At 44.0% G+C, this 7,613-nt stretch overlaps 1 protein-coding gene across 3 annotated transcripts in view; it reads right to left on the minus strand.

The window, feature by feature from the left end:
- Nucleotides 1-6,871, minus strand: part of CAMKK1 (calcium/calmodulin dependent protein kinase kinase 1) — a 145,294-nt gene extending 138,423 nt beyond the window's left edge. For all 3 annotated transcript variants that reach the window (XM_070932093.1, XM_070932092.1, XM_070932091.1), the window contains exon 1: nucleotides 6,652-6,871. The gene's annotated coding sequence lies outside the window, so the exon portion shown is untranslated. The remainder of the gene's footprint in view (nucleotides 1-6,651) is intronic.
- Nucleotides 6,872-7,613: the final 742 nt, after the last annotated feature.

Below are 7,613 nucleotides of genomic sequence, written 5' to 3' on the forward strand. Positions count from 1 at the left end.
TCAAGAAAAGATCGCCGTTTTTTTTAATATTATGATCACATACCTTAGTCTAAAAAGGCTGAGTGATATGACCAAAAAAGACACCACATTACCTAATCAGTGGCCTGGTTCAAACCGGGGTGAAATCTACTTACCTTCCTTACCGGTTCGGAAGTGCATGCGCCACGTTAAAACCAGGAAGTAATGACACCCGGGCGGCGATTGCTACCGGATCGCCAAACCACAGGGAAAAATTGCTACTGGATCAGACGATAATTTATTTTTCCCAAAGATAGAGATGCAATATAATAAAAGCAGAGCTGATCCACAGGATTACTCACACACATAAAAAAAGTTCAAGGCAATACTAGCACTAGCACTAACACTTAGACTTCTATACCGCTTCACAGTGCTTTACAGCCCTCTCTAAGTGGTTTACAGAGTCAGCCTATGGCCCCCAACAATCTGGATCCTCATTTTACCGACCTTGGAAGGACGGAAGGCTGAGTCAACCTTGAGCCTGGTGAGATTCGATCTGCCAAACTGCTGGCAGCAGGCAGCCAGCAGAAGTAGCCTGCAGAACTGCACTCTAACCACTGCGCCACCACAGCTCATACAGGTCATTCCACAACATAGGTTTTCCATCTAAATACAGATAGTCCTCCACTTACAACCACAATTGAGCCCAAAATTTATGTTGCTAAGCGAGACATTTGTTAAGTGAGTTTTGCCCCATTTTATGACCTTTCTTGTCACAGTTGTTAAGTGAATCACTGCAGTTATTAAGTTAGTAACATGGTTGTTAAGCAAATCTGGCTTCCCTATAGACTTTGTTTGTCAGAATATCTCAAAAAGTAATGACATTACCCGGGGACACTACCACCGGCATAAATATGAATATAAATCCAGTTGCCAAGCATCTGGATTTTGATCACATGACCACAGGGATGCTGCAACAGTCCTAAGTGTGAAAAACAGTCGTGCCACCTTTTTCAGTGCCGTTGGTCACTAAACGAAGTGTTGTAAGTTGAGGATTATTTGTAGTAATGAAATCTGACCTTGCTCAGCTTTTGCATCAGCCAAATTGTATTGTAAACGATCAAGAACATTTCTGCAGATATTCCTTCCTATCGCCATTTTAAAGGCATAAAGTGTAAATTCAGCTTTCTTGTCTAAAACTGACTACAGCTAAGGAGATGTACATATAACTTGATGGGAGGAGCAGATTTTGCAGACATAATCCACTATAAAGGTATATAACTGTGGCACCTTCTAACTTCTCATAGCCTTGGCATGGCTGTTAAAGTTCTTCCAATATAGGAAATTATTCAATATCTTGGAAATGATTATAATAATATTTAATTTTACCATTCATGCAATTTACATTTCAGTGAAATGCAGTAAAAACACACATTCTTATTCTAGCTTTGGAAATGAGATCAAGTCTTAACCCTGAAAAAGTCACATGCTCCTACTAGTAACTATTTTAGTACCTACTATAGAGATCTACCTCTTGCATGAATCATCACTGTGGGCTTGAATCATCACAATTTAGGGACCCACCCATCACACTGATTCATACCAAAAAGTAAAATCTGAGACACAAGGGAAAAAAATTACCGGGAATAAAATAGTCATTTATTGGGCTAAGAGCCATAACTGCAGGAACTTGTGTCAACATAATTGGAAGACAAATCACAACATAAAACATCAATTAGCAAAACCAAAAACAAGTGGATAGAAATTTGGGGAGCTTTTTGCAATTCATATATAAATGATCTTATTCCCAAGAACATCACCAGAGGGAAAAGAAGTTAATTGTGGATTAACCAGTTTTCTGAGCCATAGGGGAAAAAGTGTCAACTCATTACAAGATCTGCCAGATGATTACTTTTAAAGATGTGCACACAGATACACACACACACACAAACTCATGCACACACACACATGCACACACACCCTAGTGCAGTGTTTTTCAACAATTTTAAGAGTGCAACTTCAAGTTGTCAAGGTTGAAAAATACTGCACTAGGATGATGTAAAACTGCAGTGTTCAAAAGTGAAACGGACAAAATTTGATTTTCTGGACAATGGCAAGTCAGAAATAGGTATGTTATAAACTATCAAGAACATTTAGCACTGTTTCAATATCTCAGGGGCTGCCACAAAGAAGAGGGAGTCAAGCTATTCTCCAAAGCACCTGAGGGCAGGACAAGAAGCAATGGGTGGAAACTAATCAAGGAGAGAAGCAACCTAGAACTAAGGAGAAATTTCCTGACAGTTAGAACAATTAATCAGTGGAACAACTTGCCTGCAGACTTTGTGAATGCTCCAACACTGGAAGTTTTTAAGAAGAGATTGGACAACCATCTGTCTGAAATGGTATAGGCTATGATGGCGAACCTATGGCATGTGTGCCACAGGTGGCATGCGTAGCTGTATCAGTGGGCACACCAGCTCAGCTCTGGCGCGGAAACTTCCTGCCTCCGGAGGGCCTGGGGGTGGGGTGGGGAAGGCCTGTTTTTCTTTCTCACCTGGCTTCAGATCCTCTCTATGCATCTGGGGAGGGCGAAAACAGCCTTCCCCACTCTCTCGGAGGCTTTCTGGAGGCCTGAAATGGCCCATTTCCCAACTCCCGGTTGGACAGGAAGTGATGTTTTTTGCCATCCCCAGCCTCCAGAGACTCCTAGAGAGGCCAGGAGAGGGGGGAGGGGGTTGTGCACGCATGCGCAGGGCGGGGCGCATAAAATTATGGGTGTTGGCACACGCGCCAACTTCCCTCCCGCTCCTGGCACGCGATGGCAAAAAGGTTAGCCATCACTGGTATAGGGTTTCCTGCCTAAGCAGGGGATTGGACTAGAAGACCTCCAAGGTCCCTTCCAACTTTGTTATTCGATTCAATTCTGTTTTTAAAATGAGCATTCTGCTTCTACATACATGCTCACAATTTTAGCAAATGGAGTTGTCAGTTATTGCAGTATTATTATCAAATTTATGTGCCCCCTATCTCATGGTTCAAGGTGACTTTGAGTAGCTTAAATGGAAGTCTACTGTAGATGGAAGGAAAAATATAGTGACACTGAGAATAAGATAGGACAACTTAGGATATTTAGGAAAACAGGAATTGCCCTAGGCTCAACATGTAATGTGTTAGGGATAGATTATCATGGAGAATATCTATGTAGTTGCTAGGATTTGAAAGCAACTTGATGGCACATAATTAATCAAACAAACAAACAAACAAACAAATCAACACAGAATGGGTTCACCATGCAAAATATGATTCAATATTTGGAATGATCAGATAAATCAAAATTTGCATTCAAGGTAATTGAATTAATTAATAACTCATATAATCAAGAGTTATTTCAGTATTTGGGGGTTTAGCCTATTTGCTAGGCTACTGACTTCTATGAACAAGAACCAGTGGAGAACAAAATAGAGCTACAACAACAAAAAAATGTAAGGCTTTGGCAAGCTTAAATGAACTATCTATGCTCCAATCGTCCAAGTCTTTAGAAGGGATTGAGTTTTACGGAAATCACTTTGTCTACAACATGGGAAGAAGAATTGTGATCTTAAAAATGAATGGATTTGGACTTCTATTTTACACAAGAATGTCTCCTGAATAAGGCAGAATAAGAGTGACCTATGTTTGATTATAAGCTTTTGTGAATTTGAGTTGATTCTGTTACTTTTATGAGGTGTTAGCCTCAGTCAGACAGGATGAGTAAAGGAAAAAAGAATTATGAACAGTTTAACTAGTTTGTACCCTGTCCTTCTCATTTTCTCCTTATAAAAGCAATTTGAAGTACACTTAGTTAAAAGATCATGACTGGATTGACCCTTCATAACAAGACATAACATGAATTTGGTCAGCCTGTTGTGTCAACGCATTGATGCAGTATATAGCCATGCTTTATAGTTAGCATGTTAGGCAAATCCAGTCAATTATGATTTGTTTAATAAACCATTGTTATATAGACTACGCTGTATGAGCTAGATAAAGTGCATCACTCAGGAAACTAACTGCACAAGGACATCACACAGGCATTAACTAACAAATGTGATTCTTGGGATGATTCAACCAAGGCTCCTATTCTTTGTCCCATTGTAATGTTTAAATAGCATAGTGGTGTTTTCTTAAAAAAATAGAAATCTCAGCTCCTACAGGTGATTGACAGTCTTTTTGCATTTTGAACCTTTTATAGATGGTCTCACATTTCCTTTGGGCTCCCCGTTTGCATTTTTACTTACAGCACTTAAATATTTTATGCCACCTTTTAAAACCAAGGCCCTCAGAACAATTTTAAATGCATAAATACACGTGACCATTAAAAGCCATCTAATATCATTGTGCAGTTACAAGCAGGAAAGATTATCCAGCTCTCTAAAATCCAGGTGGAAATGGTCAGAAAGGAAGTCAGGAGATATTTCCAGCAGAAGAGCATTCAAAAAAAGATGCAACGACCGTAGAAAAGGCCATATCCCTTGTAACTGAGTGATAAACTAAAAGGTCTCCATGAAACACCTCAAGGCCTGCACCGGTTTATACAGTTTCAAGCGATCCTTTAAATAAATTGGCTGCAAGTCATTTAGAGGCTGGTCTTTTAAACTGGACCTCTAGATGTTCAGGCTACTAGCTGATGCTGGCCCATTGCCAATCTCTAGCCAGCAACCAGATGGGCTGCATTCTTCATTGGCTGAAGCATCTGCACCATCTTAAAAGGAAGCATTGGATGGAATACACAAAAAGTGGTATAATCTGACCATAACCAGGGCAAAAAACAATTAGAGCAGGTTTCTCCCGAAGGGAATGCCAGCAGCAAAAGATTCCTGTTTTTCTAACTGCCCTTCTACAGGTAACATCATCTCCATGTATAGGAGAATCTCAAAATACACCTCTGGTCTTTCAAGGGACCTTCAGATTCAGCTCCACATCTCCTTCCAGACTTGAATATTGTCCTACCCACCACATCTGGATGGATACAGAGGTCCCCGTTTCTTTACTTTCGTCTATTTTTCTCTTTTGGTTCTCCTGCATGACTGCTAATTGGGGTAAAAGGTTCATGCAACTGATGCAATGCAAAACAGCAGATGCTTTATTAAGCACTTTAAGTCCAGCCACAAAAGTATTCTAGCATATTAGTTATTCTAGTCAGTGTTCAGCTGGGAAAGAAAATGAATTATCTCTCTCTCTGGATAGAACATGCTGGTGAGAGGGCAAGAATCAAAAGGGTCTGAAAGGATCATGTTTAATTAAAGATTAAACATTGGTGGAAGACAGCTCATCAGTAAACCATGAAAGTTATCTGCCCAGAAAGGTCACCATGCCATGGTAATCTTCTCCCTCCCTGTCTCGGAAAAAAAAAAAAACTTGAACAGCCCTTTTAAGGGAGCATCTTGGTGCAGAATATGAAAAAAATGGGGTAAGTTATAAGACTTGAGAAGATTTAAATGCAGATCCGGATTTTAGTTACTATTCCTTATATGCCTTTCTCATTCCTGACGGCTTCAAGGAAGCTTACAAGAACCTTGCAAGGCAGGCTAGATAAAAGAAGCGGAGAGGCCTGTGACAAAAATGCACCCACTCTCACTGCACATTAAATGTGTAATTTAAAAGAGAGGTTTACAACTGGGACCATATGGGGCCCCTGGAGCCCTTGGATATTTCAAGGAGGCCATGGATGAAAAATTAGCAGGTGGGTCAGGGCACATCTGAGGAGGTCGCAGAAAAGCAAAATGTAACTGTGCCTGGGAGATGTCCGAAAATGCACCAGTTACTGTCGCACGACTGCATTTGGCACTGGATGGAGGGGCACAGGAAAAAAACAAGATCGGAAAGGAGGGGAAAAAAAAGGTGGGGGGGGGAGAAACTCTGATTTCAAAGGAGCAGGTGTGAACTGCAATTTGCCCCTTTAGAATCCTCTGCTCCAGTGAAGGAAGGTTGGTTTTTACAACGCCTCTCAATACACTAAGAGGGACATTGGAAGAGATGGGCTTCAAAACAGTCCAAAGCTGAAATTACACCTCAAGAATCAAGATGCACAATGAACGTGTGTGTGTACAGCCGCCCAGGATACACACCTGAACGTGGGGCTGCTGGGGAGCAGAGACTGAGCTACAGTTCGGCGGTTCGAATCCCTACTACAGGTCTCCTGCGTGAGCAGGGGGTTGGACTGGATGACCTCCAAGGTCCCTTCCAACTCTGTTACTGTTACTTTCCCCGCATTGGGAACGAGCCTCCGGCTGAGGAAAAAACCCTTTCCCGCCTCGCCCGTTCAGCCCCTTCTTCCTCCAAAATCGCCCCCCACCCTCGGCTAGAAAGGATGAGCGGGACGGTTGGGCGCTCTGCACTCGCTCAGAGGCAACTTTTTCCCTTCTCGCATTCCCATCTCTCAGTCCACCACCACCCCCCTTCCTCTGGTTTCAGGGTATTTTTTTTTCTCAAGCTCCTTCCTCCTCGCCGAGCCGGGATGCGACCACCCGTCAGCAGAAGGACGCCGCGTCCGGCAAAAGACCCCGGGAATCCTGCATATCCCTTTGACCAGCCTCGGAAGGGAAGAAGAAGGGGAGGCAGGCAAGACCGAGTTCTTCCCGGATCCAGAACGATCGGCGCTGGGTCTGGAGCCCGGCGGTGGGTTAAAGAAAACCACCCGAACAAAAGACCTACCTTTCCCAGCGAGACGGTCCGCTCCGCAAAGCCTTTCGCTCGGTTTCCAAAGGAGCGATCGCCGCGGCTCACCTCGGTTGTTGCCGCGGCTCACCTGCCAGCCTCCCGGGCTGAAGCAAGCGGCGGCGGCGGCACTTTACCCACCCACCGCCCCTCCCAGGCTGGAGCCAAGCCGCCTTCGCCCCGTCGCTTTCCCAACGTGCTCCTGCCTGCAAGCAGACGCGGGCACAGCGCTCCCACCAGCCTCCAATCCGCAGCCCAGGGCGACTGAGCCGGGCTCCAGCGCTTCCTCCTCACCCCCCCTCCACCACCTCTTCCAGGGACAGCTCCTGTGACAGGCGGCCCGATTGGCAGATGGTACAGAGGCTCCTCGGATTCTCATTGGACTGGACAATTGCCCGCCCGGGCTCGGATCGCCATTGGACGTCTTTGGAAATGCTGCTTCTGCCGCCGCCGCTGAATCGCCGCGCTGCTGCCTGCCTGCCTGCCTGCCAAGCAGAGAAAAGTTGCCGAGGGACTGTCGCGTGCCCGGGCTTGCCTGCCGGGAGAAGCGGCTACGCGTAACGCTCTTTTTTTTTTTTTTTTTTTTTTGGTAAAATGAGGGAACCCTCCCCTCCCCCCCTCCAAAATATCACGACTCTTTTTCCCTTTTGGGCTGAGCTCACTTTGGTTACAGTTAACCTTGGTTAGATTTCTACGGGCGTTCCACGTGGGTGATTTTCACGTTGTGTGAAAGCACCCGTTTGATTAGTCCGGGGTGTATTTCTTGATTTGATTTTGTTATTCCCTAAAATCTCTTTCACTCTCACTCTCACTCTCCTATAATCTGTCTGTCTGTCTGTCTGTCTGTCTGTCTGTCTATCATCTATATCTTCCATCTCTCTCTCTCATCTATATCTTCCATATCTATCTAGCTATCTAGCTATCATCTATATCTTCTCTATCTATCATCTATATCATCT

Source organism: Pituophis catenifer, unplaced genomic scaffold (assembly GCF_029215685.1).
Source record: "Pituophis catenifer annectens isolate HBS135680 unplaced genomic scaffold, rPitCat1.0.hap2 SCAF_1, whole genome shotgun sequence".
Classification (NCBI taxonomy): Eukaryota; Metazoa; Chordata; class Lepidosauria; order Squamata; family Colubridae; genus Pituophis; species Pituophis catenifer.